Source organism: Ambystoma mexicanum, chromosome 9 (assembly GCF_040938575.1).
Source record: "Ambystoma mexicanum isolate Mex_15411 chromosome 9, UKY_AmexF1_1, whole genome shotgun sequence".
Taxonomy (NCBI): Eukaryota; Metazoa; Chordata; class Amphibia; order Caudata; family Ambystomatidae; genus Ambystoma; species Ambystoma mexicanum.
Window position 1 is genome coordinate 355,400,051 of NC_090931.1, and position 20,767 is coordinate 355,420,817.

Genomic DNA, 20,767 nt, shown 5'->3' on the forward strand with positions numbered 1-20,767 from the left:
TGTTCATGTGCACTGTTGGTGACTTGCATGTTTTGGATTGCTGTTACCCTGCACAACAATAGCAAACACTGTGGCTATTTAGTAAATTTTTCTCAGAAAGTGTGCTGTATATTGCATTAAAACACATATTTATATCTTTCTCCTAGTGCAGTGTGTGGCATACCCCTTCAGCAACACGTTTGTGCGTATTGCGCAATCGTGGAAATCTAGGGCGGCCCAGAGTGTGGCGCGACTCGTGATTTGTTGCCGAGTTGGGGGGGGGCCCTCAGCATGGCTTGCAGGGGGGCCCCCAGACCTTGTGTTACGCCACTGTACTCATTCCTTCCTTTTGGCGAAGTGGGGGAGAATATGATGTCAATTTCCCTTTATACTAGCTGGTTAGGTCATGTTATATGTGAGCATTCCAGGCAGCGTTTACGCACTTTGCATGGCAGAGTGCTAAAGTGAAGGGCAAAAGGCGGCGTACACACATGTACGCAGTCTTTTGCCCTGCAGTTTTACACTCCGCTGTGCAAATGACAAAAATGTGGCGGCGGAGAGCCACCTATGTGCATGTCAATAAGTAACGGCTCCCTGCCACCAAATTGCTAATGTCATGAAAATTTGCTTCTATGTCTGTTGTGAAAAATCTTTCTCTGCTTAGACTTTCCCTGTAAGGTATAGGTTACAATTGCACAGGTCCTTTCCTTTCCATCCAGGACTATTCTTCTTTTTTTTAAAACATGTTTTTATTGGTTTTACAACATATTAAATCAACGTTCCCATCCTTCCCTTCCTCCCCTCCCTCTGCCCCCCCCCCCCACCCGGACGGCAGTTATAGTCTTTAGTTCCTTGATTTATATAGAGTCACAGAATGTCTAGTATTCTGATCTTGTGTGGGCACCATTAGATCATGTAGTCGCTTTGTAAGTATTGCAAGATGGTTCCCCAGTTTGCTTTAAATACTTCCGGAGTTCCTTGGATCTTGCACGTCATCCATTCCAACGATACAAAAGTCCATACATTCTGGAGCCAGTCTATTTGTGTTGGCGGATCTTTTTGTTTCCAGTGTTGGGCCAGTGATAGCCAAGCCGCTATGATCAGCGTCATTAGCCCTTTCTGTTGTTGTTTCGAGATGGTTTTCTGTATTGAGTCCCACATGCCTGCCAACCAAATCTTATCTTCCAGACTTTCTGCCCCCTGTACCATCTTCCCCACTTGTGTCTTTATTTCCTTCCAGTAATTTGATATAGCTGGGCATTCTCACTATATGTGCTTCCAATTTCCTTGTTGTTAACATCCTCGCCAGCAGTTCTCGCTTGTGGCCGGGTACATTATGTGCAGTCTTTCTGGAGTGAGGTGCACTGGAGAAGAATTGTTGCCACATTTCTCTTAATTGTATAGAGCATGTCAGCTTGGGGATTTTGTTCCATACTTCTTTGCATTGGTCCCTTGAAATTGATTCCCCCAGAGTTTTCTCCCACCTCTTCATATATTTCCACTGAACCTCCTCCCCTTGTTCATTCAGGAGCTTGTACAAGTTCGATATTAGTTTGTGGGAGCCAGCGTCCGTTGTCATGAACGTCTCGAACCGGGTCAGTTGTCTCGTGGCGGCTTCTATGTTGGGAAGGACGAGAGCCAGTGCACTAACTGCATGTGTTGGTATTTTTCCATCGGTTTTATTCCTACCTCTTGAATGCATTCTTGAAATGTCATAGCCGACTGACCTCTGTACATGTCCCGTATTTTCATGCAACCTGCCTCTATCCAGCTATCGTATGTTTTTGCTTCCATTCCTAGGTTTCCGAACATTGGAGTGAAGGGTGACAGACAGGTTGTGAGGTTATCTCTCTTAGTCGCAGTGTCCCATGCTTTCAGTCCAGCCCCCTTGACTTCACCTATTCTGGTGTTGGGGTGTCTGTACTTCTTGTCCTTCCAAAGTAGGTCTGACAGGGGTGTCCTGGCCACTGCTGCATCTTGTTTTGCCAATATGTGTTGATGGGGTCATGCTACCCACTCCTTTATAACCCTCAATTGTGCCGGCTCGTAGTATTTCCTAAAGTGGGGGAGTGTTAGACCTCCTTCTTTCTTCTGGGCCGTCAGCATCGTCATTGCCACTCTTGGCATCTTGTGTTGCCATAGGTATGTTGATATCTATTTGTTCAATGATCTGAAGAATGCTCTTGGAAGTTTTATCGGGAGCGTCTGGAAGTACTATAGGAGCTTCGGTAGAACATTGATTTTGATGACTGTCATTCTACCCCACCATGAAACATTGAGGGGATTCCAATACATGAGGTCGGCTTTTATTTTGGTTGGCATGCCCGGATAATTGGCCGTGTATAGTTGTTTTACCGATGGCGTCAGTTTTATTCCTAGGTATGTGATGTTCTCCATTGCCTCTTTCATGTGGGACGTACGGGCTAGCTCTGTTATTTCTCTCGGGTCCGCTGTTGAGTTTAGGATCTCTGATTTTTGTCTGTTGATCCTGAGGCCGGATATGGATCCAAAGTGATCCAAATCCACCATCAGGGCTGCGAGGGATTGGGCCAGGTCCGTTAATGCCAGAAGCATGTCGTTCGCAAAGGCCATGGTTTTGTGCTCTTCTCCTCCCATCTGCAGACCTTTTATTTGTTGTAGTGACCGTATTCTAATCAGTAGCGGTCCCAGAAATAATGCATACAGGAGGGGTTATAGAGGGCATCCTTGTTTCATCCCTCTGGTCAGTCCGAATTGGGGCGACAGAAGGCCATTTAGTGATATTCTCATGGTGGGTGTTTTGTAGTTGGCGTTGACCATCCGTATGTAAGACTGTCCGAAGCCCATGTGTTCCATTGTATTGAACAGTTGCGTCCATTCGACCCTGTCAAATGCTTTTTCTGCGTCCAGCGATACCAGAATCGAAGGGGTGCGTGTGTATTCTGCCTTTTCAATGATGTGGCACACCCTTCTTGTATTGTCTGCCGTTTGTCTCTTCGGGATGAATCCTGCCTGGCCAGGAGCTATCAGCATTGATAAGAGACCTGAGAGCCTATCTGCCTGTATTTTAGTGTAGAGCTTGGCATCCAGGTTGATTAGGGCGATTAGGCGCTATGACCCCGGTATTGTTGGGTCCTTCCCTGGTTTGGGGAATAGCACCATCTTTGCCTTGTTCATTGATGGCGTAATGGTACCCTGCATTTTGAAGCTGTTGAATAGTCCTGTCAGTCTTGGGGCCAATGTTTCTTGGAATTTTTTATAGAAGGATTCTGTATAGCTATCCGGGCCTGGTGCTTTGTTTTTTGGCAGTTTCTTGATTGCCTGTACGACCTCCTCTAGCTGTATGTCCCTCTCCAGCATTTGTTTGCTCACTTCTGATATTTGGGGCATTTGTATGTTGTCAAGATATGATCTCTGAGTTTTTATCTTTGGATTTTCCGATTGATACAGAGTCTGGTAGTATGTCTTCGTGATCTCTGCCATTTCTTCATTGGTTGTCTTAACCTTGCCTTGTGGGTCCTTTAGCTTTAATATAGTCGTTTTGCGGCCTTTGTCCCGGAGTTGACGCACTAGCAGCTTGTCGGCTTTGTTGGCACCGATATAGTCCTTAGCAGGGCCAGTTCTGCTTTTCTGTTCTGGAGCAGCCCCAGTTGGTCTTGGATATACTTCATGGCTAGTTTTGCCTTCTTGCATGGGCTATTCATGAGTTCTCTTTGTGTTTCCGTGAGTTTTTCTTCTAGTTCTTGTTCCCATAGTGTGCGTTGCTTGTCTCGTCTGGCCTTCAAGGCTATCAGGTCACCTCGCAGCACTGCCTTGAATGCGTCCCAAAGTACCCCTTGGGGGGTCGAACCTGTGTCGTTTTCTGTGAAGTACTGATCTATCTTTTCCTGTATTGCTTTAACCATCGTTACATCCTGTAAAATATCTGTTGGGAATCTCCAGGTCCAGACTCCTCTTTTTGGGTTCTGGACGTTGCAGGTGGTTATTATGGGTGCATGGTCAGAGAATGCGATCAGGCCGACTTCTATTTCTGCCACCTTCCCTACCAGACCCATCGAGGTCCACATATGGTCTACTCTAGATTGTGTGTTGTATATGTGGGACTAGTGTGTGAAGCCTTGTGCCTCTCCCGGCTTTGCTCGCCATAGGCCGTGAAGAGTCAACGTTTCAAATAACTTCTTTAGTGTTTTCGATATGTCGCTCGCTTCTGTTCGTGTCGTGGGGCTCCTGTCCAGTTTGGGGTTCCAGCCATATTGAAGTCCCCCCCCCCAGGATGATGTCCCCTGTCGTGAATTCCTCCAGTGACTTGAGAGCTCCCATAAGAAAAACTTTGTGTACTGTGTTGGGGGTGTATGCAGAAGCCAGGGTGATCTGTCTTCCTTCCAGAGTGATGTTTAGGAAGAGGTATCTTCCTTCCTTGTCTGCCCGCTAGTTCTGCACTTGAGCATTTAGTCTGTCCTGTATTGCTATGAGAACCCCCGCCCTCTAACACTCCGCGTTGGCCTGGTATGTGTGGGTGGCCCCCCTTATCCATATACGTGATTTTTCGCCCTTTTTTACGTGTGTCTCTTGGTGCATCACAATGTCTGCTATCATTTTCCATGCCTGCCGTTCCAGTTTCATTCTTTTTGTTGGGATGTTCATTCCCCTGATGTTGTGTGACAGGATCCTTATTTGTTCCGTGGAGTCGATATTCATGTTCCCTTTGTGCCTATGTCCCATTCTCTTGGGGCTCCTTTAGTTGTTCGTGCTCTAGGATCTCAGATTTTATCCGCCGTCATTTCCCTCCCCCTTAGCCCCATACCCCCTGAGGGGGGAGCTAGGTTCCTATGTGCAAGCGGATGTGGCGTTCTGCGCTCCCAGCCCCCTATCTACCTCAGTTCCCAATCGTGGGGGGTCCTAAACCCCACTGTCTTCCACACAAGCCTTTCCTCTCCCGCCTTGGGCTTGTGTTATGTTATTTCAGGCGAGTCGTTGCCCTTCTGCGTGTTTCGTTGTTCCAGTTGTTGTGTGGTGTTTTACTGGTTGGTGTTCCTTTCATCCCTTTTCCGGTGTGTTTTATCTGTTTTTCCTTCCTCAAGTTTTTTTCTACAGCGTTTTCCATCCCCCCCGTCTCTTTGGGGCCTCTTACTCTTCTTTGCTGTTGGTCATAAGCATCTGCGTCACCTTGTTGCAGACCCATGATGTGCTCCACTTCCTCGCATGTTGCTATCCTATGTTGATTACCTTCGCAGGTGAAGAGGAGACCAAACGGTAAAGGTCCATTTCTACTTCACTTGGTTGGCCGTCAAGTGCTGGATTATTGGCCCCATTTTTCATCTTTTCAAGAGGGTGGACTGGGCTAAGTCTTGAAATAATTGGACCTCTTGGCCGTTCACTCGTGTCGAGGTGGTGTATCTTGCTTTACGCAGAATCTGCTCTGGGTCTAAGAGGTCATAGCCGCCAATACATCCCTTGGTCTGATCCCCGGTTCTGACGGCCTTTTGGGGCTGACTGTGCAGCCTGTTTATTTGTATTGTTGGTTCAGTGTCCTCAGCTAAGATTTCTATGAAGAGGCGGGTGATAGTACCCTGAAGATCTTTGTCTTCCACTGACTCGGGAAGATTCTTAATTCTGATATTCAATCTCCTTGATCGATTTTCAAAGTCCTCATATTGAAGCTCTAGGGTGGTGGAGGTACGTACCAGTTGCTCAAGTACTTTGTCTGTTTTGTGCGTGTCCTCTTCTACTTGTTGGACTATTTTCTCCAAAGTGTCAGTCCTTTCTTCCAGCTTTGCAATGTCTTGCTTAACCTCTTGTAGTGATTGTTTCATGTCATCTTGCAGTGCCTGGGACTGTTCTTGAACAGAAAGCAAGAGTTGATTGTGTAGGTCTTTAAAGCAGTTCTGCATATCTGTTTTAGTCATCATGCCATCCTCCATGGCTCGTTGGGGGAGGGGGGTCCTCAATTGTTGTTTGTCCTTTATTCGCCTGAGCTGGATCTTGCGAGCTCCAGAGCTGTTTCAGGCTCCTCTGTGTCTCCTTTGAGGTGGGGACTGCCCTGGGGTTTTGGTTCTGGACTTGGACATCAATGCTTTTGACTTGGGCTGTATGCTAACTCGCCGTTGGCATGTGGATATCTCAGTGTAGAATCCCTCTGCACTAGGAGCTATGTCTGCTGCCTTTAGTCCTTTTTGACCCCTCCTCCCCAGTGTTGGGGTTCCAAGGGTTGCCTGACTTGTGCTTCTCTTGGTTTCACCACTAATTGCACCTGGCATGGGTTTGATGGTGGTATTTTGTTACGGTGTCGTGTTGCTGAGGGCGCCGTGACACAGGGTTCCCTGCAGCTTTTCTGGTGGGACATTGTTTGGCGTCGTGCCGCCCTTCCTAGGGTTGCACCCCTTGGTGTGGGTCCTTTCACTTTCTCTTGATCCTTCACGTTATTCCTATGTTAATTTTGATGTGCCCCTGGCTGCCACTTTTTGTGCTCTTCCACTGTGGGCTTCTGTGCCTTTGTCCCCCATGTGGTTACCTGGCTTGGGTCTTGCTTTGCTTCTCAGCCTTCTAACATCCTTGGGTATTCCTGTTATCCAGATCCCCTTGTGTAGGCCCGTTATGTGTATTGTGATAGATCGTATGACAGGTTTTGCTGATCTTCACTGTGGGCTAGTGTTGCACACTGTGTTCCGTTCACGGGGGTCAGTCTCTGTGTCTGCTTGCTTCCAACTTGTTCAATGTGCGATTGTCCGTGCCCCGTTGGGAGCTTCTATTTCATGGCGGGTTCCCTCGCTGTGCCCCTTCCTCCTTGTCTTGCTTTTCCGTGACGGGCGGGGTGGTGCGTCCTTGTTGTGCCCGTTGTGCCTTCGAATGTTGGCTAGGTGCTGGGGTCTTCTGAAACCGCTACGCGCGGTTCTCGCTGTGTTTCAGGCCCAGTGCCCTACGTTCCTGATATGAGGCACTGCAGGGGGCCGGCTGCCACCGACCGCTGACCTGTTACTCGCTCCCCCAGGGGACGGGGTGTAGTCCTGGGCTGAGCCCGCTGCTGTGGCTGGAGCCCTGATGTTGGTGCCACTCCGTGACCGGGTCCTGGGGATCGGACCCGGTCTTTCTGCCTGGCTCTGTGATCCGCTCCGCTGCTTGTGTGGCTGGAGCTTCGGGCGCCTACCCATTGCGTGGGGCCCCTGAGCTGGCGACCGCCTTGGGACTCACTGTGCCTTCTGCGTCTGATGGATGGGTCCGGCAGGGGCACTTTCATGGGTGAGGGGGTCTGGTGGTCACCTTTTCGTCTCTGTGTCCCCCTGGTGGGCCGTAAGGTCTTCTGGTCTTCCTGCGGGGCATATGGGCACCTCAAGCACTTCTTTAAACTCGTGGGGTGACTGGGGTTTCATCCCTTAGTTTCTACGTATGCTGTGCAGTGGTTCCACACAGTAGCCAAAGGCTCCGACTCGCCCAAAATGCTTTTCTGTGGTTCTTTATAAAGCGGCCTGGCGCAAAGAGCCACTTAGGCACGTCCCCCTCGGCCGGCTGCCATTTTGAAATCATCCAGGATTATTTTAACAGTGCGTACCTGTACAAAACTCAGCGGTTCATTTAGTGCTCAGGCGCCCCATGTTTGATGCTATTTCCCTGGTTCTCAGAGCCCTGCACTAGCTCCCTTTTGGGAGAAGGGTCTCCTTTAAAGCTCGTTGTATGGCTCACAGAGTCTGGGATAGGTTTGCTCCATCCTTTCTCGTAAATACATTACAAATGTATAGGCATATTAGAGCTTGAGATAGGCAGGAATATTATTGTGTACACGGGTACAATCTGTCCCAGGGCGCGTGTATACTGCAGCGGCTTTGTCATGCATGTTTTCACCACAATGCTAATTGCAGCAGGGGCTCACACGTAAGTGCGGGTAATGACTGGGCCAGAGAAGGCGGGGAAGCAAGTGACATGGAGTAAGGTGATGAGACTGGGAGCCACCCAGCGGGAAACAAGGTGGGTGGGCTGGGGGCGCCACGTGGGGCAAGGGGTGAGGCCCCATTGAATAAAAGCGGGATGATAGAAGCGTGGAGGAGGGGGTAGAAGATGGAAGTGTGCCGAAGACCCACACATTAAATAAAGCAAGGAAAACATACGGCAGCAAAACAATGGCGGTAAGGGTTTACTGGTACCGGTATTTTACCGGTACCGGTAAATCCTTACCGCCTTACTACGAGGTCCCTTTGCGGGTTGGGGTATTTAACGCCTGCTTTTTGCAGGTGTTAAAAACCAACCCGCAAAGGGACCCAGGGAGCTAATTACGGTACCGCAATTTGCGGTGCCGTGATTAGCGCCTTCCCCATTCCCATTATGCCCTATGGGGCAAAAATGGGAATGGGGAAGGGCAATGGTGGAAGGGGGAATTACCGCCCCGCCAACCTTGGAATGGGGCGGTAATTCCCCTTTCCACCAAGGCGGTGCCGGTATTTTACCGGCATGAACCATGGCACTAATAGCGCCATGGTTCTTTGCCTACCGTGTAATGAGGCCCATGTGTTTATGGTACCCACGATCAAGTGTACGCATATATACAGAAGCTCTTACCTTTTCCCTACAAGCTGGTGTAGAGGCGTCGCGAGAGCTCCCGCTCTCGCGAGACCTCGCAGCGCGACGAAGCCCGCCCCCGCGGCTTCGCGCGCAGTGACGAGCGGAGAGAGCGACGCGACAAGGTGCGTCCCGCCGGCTCCTCCATAAACGGGGCCTACAGTGCGTACACTGCACACGGACATCACGGCAGCTTACCATGAGCTCCATTAGGCACGTTGGCCTTTATTGTTGAGACACGCACGTTGCGTGCATTGATGCATGAAACCAAGAAGGAATAAACAGATCGTTAAAGATTCCCCGACTCCTTCCTTTACTGCAAGCAGTTTACTACATAAATTGGCGACGAGGATCATCACCAGAACCCACGGAGAATCATGCAAGGCGCAACGCCACCGCCACCCTTTCTACAAACTCCAGGTAGGCCTGCCATCCCATGGCCACAATGGCAACCCCTGTTCACAACATATGTGGAAGCTCTAGGAGGAGCGGGGTTCTCAGCGGCTAGGCGCAGGGCCATGCTACTCAATGCCCTGGGAGTTGAAGGCCAAAGAGTGTTCGAGAGTCTCACCCCCATACCGGTGGCTGACGAAAATGACGATGTTTTTAAGGAGGCGGTCAGGAGAATCATAAAAAGATTTGCCAGTAAGGAGAACACAGTGCTCCACAGGATAAGGTTTTACACCCGAAAGCAAGAGATGTCTGAACCAGTGGACGATTATGTCACAAAACTGAGGGAACTAGCGGCGCTGTGCAGTTTTGGCAACAATGCAGAGAGTCTCATATGTGATATGTTGGTTGTGAACACCAACAGTCGCAAAGTCCAGGATAAATTCATCGTTGAAAAGGAACTGCAATTGGAAAAAGCAATACAAATTGCCAGAGCAGTTGAGGAAACGGCTGGAAGACGAAAGGAGCTTACAGGAGCCCAGGGTCCCGCTGAGATACAAACGGTGAGATTCCATTCAAAAAAAGAAAGGCCAACAATGGACACGAGAGAAGGAAGAGGGAACAGGAAAGAACCCCTCAAGTGCCACAGGTGCACTAGCACGAAGCATCTAGCGTTCGACAGGGAGTGCCCAGCCAGAGACAAAGAGTGCTCCATCTGCAAACGAATTGGCCACTTCTCTATAGTGTGTCGGTGGAGAAACAAGAAAGTCTCCAGTCTCGACGCAGATCGCAATGCAGAGAAAGAATCTTCCTCAGAAGATTAAGGAAGACCCACCGTCATCATGGTGAACAGCACAAGAGCAAGAAGAGAGAAGCCCCACTGCACGATCAAAATCGATGGCAGGGAAACGAGGGTCATGGCGGACTCAGGTTCTGATTTAACGATCATACCCCTTGGGACCTACAAGGAAATGGTGGGAAAAGAGAAGGTGCAAGTACTAACCACGAGGCACAAACCCACTGTGTTCGGAGGGGCGTCAGTCGAACTGCTGGGATATATCAAGGGCAGAGTAGAATTTAAAGGAAGGGAAACCTCAACCAGAGTGTACTTCAGTCACGAAGGTCCAGCAGTGTTGGGTTGGGATGACCAGGACAAGCTAAAAATCAGACTGGATCCCAGCACCGAAGATCAGGTTTTGTCGGTCAGGGTGACGAGTGGACACGTTGTCAAAAGCGATTACCTGACACTTTTCTCGGAGGAGCCGGGGCACATCAAAGGTTTTCTACACAAAATTGTGCTCAAAAGAAATGCTGTCCCAGTAAAGCACTGTGTGAGGCCGGTACCAGCCACAGCAAGGGACACCTTTAAAAATCAGTTAAAAAAAATGAAAAGGGAAGGGGTTATTGAAGAAATTGAAGCATCCGAATGGCTGAGCCCGGTCGTGCTGATAAAGAAGCCCCAGTCACAGGAACTAAGGGTGTGCATAGACCTGCGCAGCTTGAACCTGGAAGTGGTCACTGATAATTATCCCCTTCCAAGCATCAACAAACTCATTCTCCTAATGAAAGAAGCAAAAATATTTTCAAAACTGGACATGAGAAATGCATATCACCAAATACAACTGCATGAAGAGTCGAAACCCCTCATAGCGTTCATCACCCCCTTTGGGACATACCAATTCACCAAAATGCCATTTGGATTGTCATCAGCAGCATCGGCTTTCCAGCGCATGATGTATGTCCTGCTACGGAAAGTTCAAAATGTGGTGTACTTCCAGGATGACATCCTAGTGTATGCAGCGGATGAGCAGGCGCACGATGCCACGCTGAGGACGGTTCTAAGCAAGTTACAAGAAGCAGGGGTGCGACTACGGCATGAAAAATGTCTATTCAAGGTGAAGGAAGTAGAGTACTTGGGATACAAAATTTCAGAAAAAGGTATCAGTCCCAAACAGAATCTCATGCAAGCCATTGTCAAAGCGCCGGAACCCACCAGTAAGGAGGAAGTGAAGTCATTTCTTGGACTGGCCGAGTACTATGCTAAGTTCATACCCAAATTCTCGGAGACCACGGCACCTCTCCGTGAATTACTCAGAAAGGGATCGGAATTTACATGGCAAGAACCCCAGAAGACTGCGGTGGAGAAGATAAAGCAACATATCATTGATGCACCTTGCCTCCAGCCATTCAATCCGTTGTGGGAAACAGTCGTCACCACAGATGCCAGTGCATATGGACTAGGAGCGGTCTTAACTCAAAAGAAAGGTGACACGGAACATGTGGTGGCATTTGCCTCGAAGGCCTTATCAGAGGCGGAACAGAACTATTCCACCATAGAAAAAGAAATGTTGGCCTGTGCATGGGCGGTGGAACATTTCAGGACATATGTTTGGGGCACGAAATTCAAGCTGGTGACTGATCACAAGCCCCTCATTCACATGCTTAGCCCGGGAGGCACTAAAGTATCCACACCCAGACTAGCACGCATCGCGGCCAAGCTGCAGGAGTACACGTTTGAGGTCCAGCACATCTCAGGCTGGAAGAATTCGCAAGCTGACTGCATGTCGAGACTACCAGAGTGTAAAGAAAAAGCCACCACATTCCTGCAAGGAGAATGCATAGTTGCATCCATCACAGACTTGAGGGCACCTGTTTACCTAGAACTCAGTGAAAGACATTGGGAGGAAGAGGATGGAAAAGACCCTACCATGGCCATGATTCGCAAATGGATAAAAGAAGGCTGGCCAAGTGAAAAAACGCTGCCCGAGGGCATGAGGCCCTATTGGAAAGTGTCGGATGAGCTGTCTGAAACGGAAGGGATAATCATGAAAACCGATCAGATTATTCCCCCCGCAGGAATGAGAAGCACCATCCTCTGTAGAGCCCACGCGAGCCAATTGGGAAACACAATGACGCGCCGCAGGGTGAGAGAGGCCTACTGGTGGCCATCCATGGACCAGGAAATTCGGTCCATGATAGAGCGTTGCCATGAATGTCTAAATAGTGACAAGAGACTTAAGGTCCGCCAAGCACCCCTGATACCCACAGAAATACCAGAAGCGGTGTGGTCCAAAGTGGGCATCGACTTCATAGGGCCGTTGGAAGCCATGGCACCTGAACATCGATACGGCATAGTAATGGTGGACTACCTATCCAAGTGGGTGGAGGCGGAGTTTGTCCCGAACATAACTACCCAAACAGTCATAGAAGTACTCACAGAAAGTTTTCAGCGGGAAGGCCTTCCCAGAGAAGTGGTCACTGACAACGGGGTGCAACTGGTTTCTAAGGACATGGAGGAATTCTTGAAAAGAAACCACATCAAACAAAAGAAAGTGGCCCTATATCACCCCCAGGCCAATGGGCTCGTAGAGAGGGCCAACCGATTCATAAAGGGCGCAATTCAACTGGCAACCGCTTCGGGTAAGGACCCTCTCAAAATCACCAAGGAGGCCATAGCGGCTCACAGACTCACTCCAAATGGGATCACCCAAATATCTCCGTTCAAAATGTTGAGAGGGAGGAGTGCGGCATCCACGCTGATTCCACCATGGTTGTCGAAGGTACGAGAGGACGAAGCAGTTGACATGTCAGAGGTAGTGTGGAGAATTGAAAGCAGTAAAACACGCATGAAGTCATGGAGTGATCGGAGAAGAAGGACTAAGCAAGCATCCGACATAGGGAAAGGAGATTTGGTTAAAATCAGACTACCCCAGAAAGATCAGGTCACAGGGTCTCGGTATAGCCGACCCATCGAAGTGATTCACAGGGGAACAAATCACGTCCGCACGGAAGATGGACGCGCATGGAACATTGAAAGAGTTGCACTATTCCAGAAGACTCGGGAGAAAGTGAGTACGCAGGAGAGATCTCGAATGGAAGCCGAAAGGGACTACGAAAGACCTGAAGAACGAGAACTCGTAGGAGACGACAGAGAAAGGATGGAAATCGAAGTTGAACCTGAAGCATCGAGTGCAGATCCCGAACCAGTGCAACAGGAAGAGTGCCCGGGAACAGGCGATCGGCCCAGAAGGGAACACAGAAGGCCGGTGAGATATAATGACTATGTTCTACAGTGAGTTTGCTGTTGGTTGAAAAAGGGAGATGTGTAGAGGCGTCGCGAGAGCTCCCGCTCTCGCGAGACCTCGCAGCGCGACGAAGCCCGCCCCCGCGGCTTCGCGCGCAGAGACGAGCGGAGAGAGCAACGCGACAAGGTGCGTCCCGCCGGCTCCTCCATAAATGGGGCCTGCAGTGCGTACACTGCACACGGACATCACGGCAGCTTACCATGAGCTCCATTAGGCACGTTGGCCTTTATTGTTGAGACACGCACGTTGCGTGCATTGATGCATGAAACCAAGAAGGAATAAACAGATCGTTAAAGATTCCCCGACTCCTGTCTTTACTGCAAGCAGTTTACTACAGCTGTCCTCTGAAAATCACTGCATATTATTATTAGAAGCATTTAAGATCACTTTTGTTCAGAAAGCTATTCAAAATGCACTTTTTTCAAGTGCTCCATGGCTTGACAGGATATATGGATGCCAGTTATCCACGCTCGGTCCACGCTCGGAGCTGCTCGTGCGGTGACATTGCGCTATACAAGAACCCATAGCATAACTTTATGCTGCACCTTATAATAGCAAACAGTAGATTTCCAAAGGCCCTTGTCACATTAAGTTCCTATAATACAAACAAACAAGTGCAAATGCATTGCCTACATACGTCTGATGCACTTATGTAATGCTACTAATCCCATACGCCTCCCTTCCCCTCATGGGCCTCTGTTTCTTAACCCCTGTCCCTAAGTGCCTCTCTTTGCTTCCCCATGTGCTTCCCTTATGATCCCACTACATGCCTCTTTTTTCGCCCCAGGTGCATTTTCTTCTCTGATGTGCATTAAACTCACGCAGCATTGCGAATGCTCACATTCTTGCTCTCTTGCACCCCCTCTCTCTTTTATGTACCCTCTCTCTCTTGTTTGCACTTTCTCTTTTGCACAACCCCTTTTCTACTCTACCACTGCCCAACAAAGAATATCTATATTTATAAAAGTCAAAATGTGTGGGTTTGTGGCTTGGCGAAGTGTTGGCGTATGGGAGACAAAGGCGTATGAGAGGCGAATGGACCTGAGAGATGAAGGTGAAGGCAGGTAGCATTCCAGCAGTTTCCAAATTGTTGCGGCATCAAGTGAAATTACTTTTCCAGAGGATTTTTGCGAGATGGTGCCATTGGTTACAGAACTGATACATAAAGTATATTCAAACATATCAGCAAATTACAAAAATCATGAGTGGCTCTGTGAACAAGTCACCTTTGCTGCTAAAAATTATTCTGTCAATGAAATTAATAATCAGATTCAGGATATGCTCCCAGGCACAGTTACTGAGTACAACTCAATCGATACGGTGGTGGAGGCAGACAAAGCTGTAAACTATCCAACAGAATTCCTTCACTCGACCCCAGAGGAATGCCACCACATCATCACCTGTGACTGAAAGTTGGGTCACCCATCATGCTGCTTCGCAATCTTGACTCACCTAGCCTGTGTAGTGGCACAAGGCTATGTGTTAAAAAATTGCTGCCCAAAGTAATTGAAGTGACAGTGTTCACTGGGAAGGGAAACAAGACATGTTGTTTATAAACAAGCCTTACTATTTGTACTTTAGTAATATTGAACTTTAGGTCCACAGATGTTGGCACCGTCGGCGTCATGTCACCCATCATGCTGCTCAGGAAACTCCATGTTGTTCTTACGTACAGTTATACGTTTCAGAATGGCTTTTTAAGAAGAACAATAAATCGTGTTGTGTAGCCTTTATGAAAAACATTTTTTAAATGAGAAATAATTGAAAAATGTAGGGAATTTTTGTTTTCACCTTTCTTATGGAGCCTTTCTGAAAAGTGTAAAGCTACCTTAAGTATGTCTAACAAATAGTACCTATAAGAAAAGAAAATCCCAGGCAACGCCGGGTATATCAGCTAGTAGTGTAATATAAAAAGCAGATTTGGAATGTGCACGGAATGAAAAGGTGGTGAAGAGAAGTAGAATATTTTCGTTACTGAAAAGAAAGAAAATGAGGACAGCCACGTGCCTGTCACCTGAATGTGCTCAGATACAGACTAGGTGCAAAAGGAAGGTGTTTCTCTGGGGAAGTCTTGATCTGGGTGCAGGACACAGCTGCTGAAGGTTTTAACTTTGATAGCTGATAAAGACTCTAGGTATGTGGGAGAAGCAGGTGCTCTATATGGAATTACAATATTTCTTCCATGTGTCTATGCGCCCAAGGTTACAGACCCTGTATTTGTGGATTGGTGATGTCCTCAAGAACACATTGGAAAAAGGAAAGGCGATTTTAGCTGTGTGCTGCACGGAGCACTGGATAGGAAGGGTAGGAGAAAAGACAGGTCAGAATTGTCCAAAAGCCCTTGAAAAAAGGGCTGAAGGGCTCAGAGTTCGCTGTATACGAGTCATGCTCCCGCGTAGATTAGGCAATAACCGGGGACTTGGACGTCCCAAAGTGTGTGATGGCGGACTACTTAGGCAGGAGCTATTAGATCAGACCCCTTACTGATTAAATATAGGTTTGTAGCATAGCGGTCATTGATTCCCAACAGGAGTTTAAACTTGCATATGTTGGAGGCTGCAGCTTTCAGGTTCTCTCTTGAATCAGATATTATGGCCTTTTTTGAGATAAGTGAGAGGTCCACAGGGGATATGGGTGTGATCCGGGAAGCTTTTAAGTTTGTGACTCATGGATATTATATCTCAGCATCAGTAGACATTTGAAGGGGTGTTAGGGAAGGAATTGGGCATTCTTGAATCAAAAGTAGCTGAACTAGAACAGAAGAATGTTAAGCAAACGGGCGTGATAGAAGAAAGGAAAAGGTTCTATGCCCAGGCACTGGATGCATACAACAGGTTGGGGAAATGTGACTATGCAGTGTATCTGGCATAGTTGGTAATTAAGGAAAATTGGTCTTAGTAAATACTGGAGAAAGCTGCAGATAGGAGAGCTGTACATAAACATGTTAAAATAAAAAAGGTCTTCAAACAATATTACAGCAAGCTGCATAAGCATCAACTGAGGATGGGCAAGAATTAAGTGTTGTAGTGGTTAGAGCAATCAGAATTGAAGATGTTCCTGCTGGATGATAGCAAAGCATTGAAGAAGCCCACCTCACCACATCAGAAGATACCTGTTAGGGAATAGATTATCTGGGGCAAGGGAAAAGCTCTCCAACATTTGGTAGCCTTTAAGGAGGCAATGAAAACTGGCTCAATGCCCATGTCTATGAGGGCGGTGACTTTTGTTCTCTCTTGTTGAAACTAGACAAGGAAAAGCCTAAATGTGTCTCATAGCATTCTCTCTCTCTACTAAAAGTGGACAGGGAACCTTTGGGTAAAATGTTAGATTTCGCTGATAGATTGGTAATATCTAAATTAGTGTTCAAGGAGGAGTCAGGCTTCCTTGCTTTTTTGGATCTATCAATCTTTTTAGAAGAGGGTTGCCTACATACCGAGCTACATAGAAAAGCAACCGAAAGAAACACCACATTAAAATATGAAAGTCAACATCCGGCTAGCCTCCTTTGCAATCTACCATATGGCATGTGTTTGCAGCTTCGCTGCAATTGTACGGACATGAGTAATTTCACAAAACACGCCACAATTCTGGAACAAAGACTCTTGGAGCGAGGGTACCCAAGAAAGCTCATAAAGCATTCCAGAAAAAGAGCCTGTTACGCAAATCGGGAAATATTGCTGTTACCTAAATCTAAGACAGAGAAAAAAGAAGAACTAGTTTGTGTCTCAACTTTTTGTCAGCATAGTGAAGCAATTAAAGGAATCATATTGAAAAACTGGCGCATTCTTAATGGTTCAGGCAATGTTTTGCCCAAACCCCTTTTTGCATTCAAAAAGAGTAAGAACTTGAAACAAAAAAACACTCGTACCAACAGAACTAATTTAAAAACTCCTATAGTGCGAGACATCAACCAGAACCCAATCATTGGTCATTACCCGTGCGCTTCTTGCGTGGCCTGTAAATTCTTAAAGAAAATGACTTCCTTTTTTATGCAAAATAAAAGTTGGGAGCTTCGTACCTTCATGACTTGTAAGAGCAAAAATGTGATTTATTCTATCCGCTGTCCCTGTTAGAAGAAGTATATTGGAAAAACAACAAAGGAAGTCAGTACCCGCATTAATGAGCATTGCTCAAAGATAAAAACTCGCAACCTAAATGCCCCCATTGTTATTCACTATGTAGAAATGGGGCATAAGGCAGAACAAATGGAATGGTTCTGTGTAGAAAAAGTTGCTGGGTTTAATCAAACGCAACTTCTCAAAAATCTGGCCTATAAAGAAGAACTTTGGATTTTTAATCTAAAAACATTGACACAGGGTTTGAATACTTTAGAGCCTTGGCATCCGACTACATGAATATTCTATTCGAATCCATTATCTGTAGATTTTTTGTATTTGTTCTTGATATCTGTTAATTATTCACATTATGTACAGATACATTGGCTTAGACAGCACGCCAAAAAAACATCGACACAGAGTTTGAATATTTGATTCAGTTTCTTTCTAACTCGTGTCTATCTGCCCTTTGGTAAACATCCGGTATTTGAGGTTGCTATGACAGCACGCCCTCAGTTACGTCACGTGTTCCGTGTTGAATACACGTAACCCACGAGGATTCACTCGTGAAGTCATGTGGTTTTTCAGCCCGATCACGTGAGAGGCCCTCAGTAGTTCTTTCATTCGCGTGCATAGCGTTTTTTCACTCGCGCGCATAGCGTTGCAGCGCTTATGTGCGGTAGCGTTCCATGAACAAGTAGCTTCGGCGTGTCCATTTCACCCGGATCTCTGGCTGACTTCGTGCGGTCCTCGGCCTCAGGTAAAACCGCTGCGTGCTGTGCCACTCAGAATGATTAAACCAGCATTACTTTGAACTAACTGTCGTAGTAATTTCAATTATACTTTGCGACCGTAGGACGCCTTTGCTAGACAGAGCACATTGTTCGAATCTAGGGATCAAAGTTGTGCTTCTGCGAGATTACATTCTATATTCCATAATCAATATTAGCCATTTTATTCTTGCCACATTTTCCTTTCTTTTTGCGTTGAGATGTGACAGAAGTTCTCATTAGCCTCTTTCTATTTGCTTACAGCCGTGACACATCCAGGGGCCAACGTGATCAAATTACTGGGACTAACAAGTTCTGTCTAGAGGAGTGTGAGCATTTCTTCTTGCACCTCCCCAATACTTGGACTATTTGGGTAAGATTAACTATGACATACTGTCCCAAGACTGATACTTTGCCCTCCCAGCTAGAGAAGAGTTTTCTAACAGTACGGCATTGTATTCCAGATTGAAGGTTCAAGTTAGCAACCTGCCACGCAGGAAATCCCCATCTGGACACTGCTTATTTTTATGACGGCGTTTCCAGTCGACTATATAAGAAGCAACGGTGTGTTTCTTACTGCTTAAGGTTAGTTTTTAGTTTTGTATGCCTTCTATACTTATGAGCACTCTTTGGGTATACAGTAGTTCTTAAGATAAATGGTCACTGTGAGTCCCCTACCATACAAATTATATTACTTACTACCACATAACATCTGGTATCTGTATTTCTGCTAATTTTGTACGCCATGATCCATTGCCACTTAGCCCTGAGACACTAATTCTCTGATGGTAGCACTTCCCGTCTGATACCCATGGTCCGCCCCAGATACCTAGATTTGGAGTGAGAGCAGGTTTTGTTCTGGTTGATTACAATAAGCCGGTCAAGTGGCACAGCGAGTAGAGCGCTCGCTTTGACATCCGTGCAGAGCCTGCGAACGCAGGTTCGAATCCCGGCAGCGCCAAACTCAGCGTTTCAACCTTCCGAGGTCGATAAATGAGCACCACACACCGTGGGTAGCGCTATATAAATGCCAAATTATTATTATTGTGATTGTTGTGAAATGATGTAACTTTACATTTAGATATTTCTAAGGTATCCATACCATCCCTATAGGAAACCAATGATTTGTTGTTTTCCCTTCCTTTTAGAAAGTTATTTTGGCATCTCCTTATGAAGATGTAACAAAAACAATGTTAAGACGTCGAAACCGGTAGAGAGAAATTAGGGATGACGGTGCTTTTGAAGATCTCTGGGGCCCACCCCAATTGTTGACCGCTTATAGAACTCTCTGTGGTCATGCACTTTATTTTGCACAACTTTTGTATAACAATTGAATTGTTGATGAATTGTTTGATATAATATAGATTTGTAATAGGTTCTTTATCTTGTATCTTTTATGATGTACCTATTGATGCTTGGTATGAGTGGATTGATGTATGAAGGATGTATGTGAACGAATGTTTGTATTATGTAAGAATATGAATTGTATGAATTTATTGTGTTTTTAAAGAAAAACTTTTTCCTGCTATGTAAAATTATTGCACGAGTGCCAATTAAATCGTGATTTAACTCACATAATGATAAATGTATCAAGTATAATAAAATTCTTGATACTGTACTTTTAAAATTGTAGCCTCTGGATTTTCTTTCCGAGATCAATGCTATACTAATACCCTAATCTAGAGTGTGGGGTTCCCTGTGTCTTTCAGAAACATATTCCTTGCAAAAAGAGACAGGTTTAATCTGAGGAGACTGTTCCCGCTGCTAGGTGTAAGTAGGGTCTCTAGAGAGCCCCAGTTCCTGTCGAGTTTAGATGCTTGTAAGGTTATACATTTTTAAGCTGGGCAACATATAATGATGATAATGGTGAGGTTTAGGTTGGGAGTGGGATATTAAAGAGGGGTAAACCTTTGAAACACAATTTCTTGATTTGTAAGCGCCTTACAAATGCACAATAACATAAATAAATATATCAAATTGTGCGGGAACCCAATGGCGAAACTGAGAAACAATTGGTACATCTCTGTGGAACGGCAAACTCAACGTGACAGTAGGTAGAGGTGCCCACTTTCCCCACTGATCTATGTGTTAGCAAGGAAGCCATTTGAGGCAGTGTTTCATGAAGGATTCAGCAGAGATGGCTTCATGGTGGCCCAAGTGGATTACTCCATATCACCAGGATTGGCAGAGATGGGGTTAGATTAGTTGCAGATTAGCATCACACAAGAACATTTCACTTGTTTGAGAATCTGGTTTAACAGGGATAAAGGTATGGTGTATAGGCAAAATGTACACTGAGTGTTGGTAGCCTTGGAAAGCTAAGTAGCATTTTGGTGTAAGTTCCTATTATGACTGGTGGGTGAGTGGCAATAGCAAAGATGATACTGATGCCCTGGTTTTTATATTTATTTCAGGTGGTGACAATGGTGCTACCAGGGGGTTTCTGCCGAAAGCCGTATAGGCTCGTTCTGCATCCACTAAGGGGTGAAATCACAAGTATAGCTTTGGAATCTATGACAATGACTTTTGAGCTAGGCAATATTGGGGTTTGAAATGTAGTATATGTTGGCTAATATGCAATTTTTGGTGCCATGGTTTCTTGATGCTCTATCAGACCAGGTTACATGCTGTTACGAATCACTAGGTGTTGTCACTGTTCCCCAGGGGAGAGGCCTTTCCCATGAGAATAGGGAGGTGAGGCCGCTGCCCAATAGTCCCCATAGGGGTGGTTTACTGAGGGAGGCCCTCATGGGAGGGAGCTCCCCACTTGGGGACACGGATGACTATCTGGGGTGTAGGCCACGCAAACCCATTATATCTCCACAGTCTCTATCCCCTTCTTTCTCCTCTCCCCTCCTTTTTTTCTACCTTTTTGTATTGCTTTAAGGTAGAAACCACTGCCATGAGGACGATCAGGAGGAGTACCAGACTTGGTTGTACTGGGACGAGTTGGTCCTGGGAA

The 20,767-nt window shown here is 46.6% G+C and overlaps 1 protein-coding gene across 2 annotated transcripts in view; it reads right to left on the reverse strand.

The window, feature by feature from the left end:
* TRIM50 (tripartite motif containing 50) overlaps positions 1–20,767 on the reverse strand; it is a 360,887-nt gene that overhangs the window by 35,635 nt on the left and 304,485 nt on the right. The gene's annotated exons all lie outside the window — the stretch shown is intronic.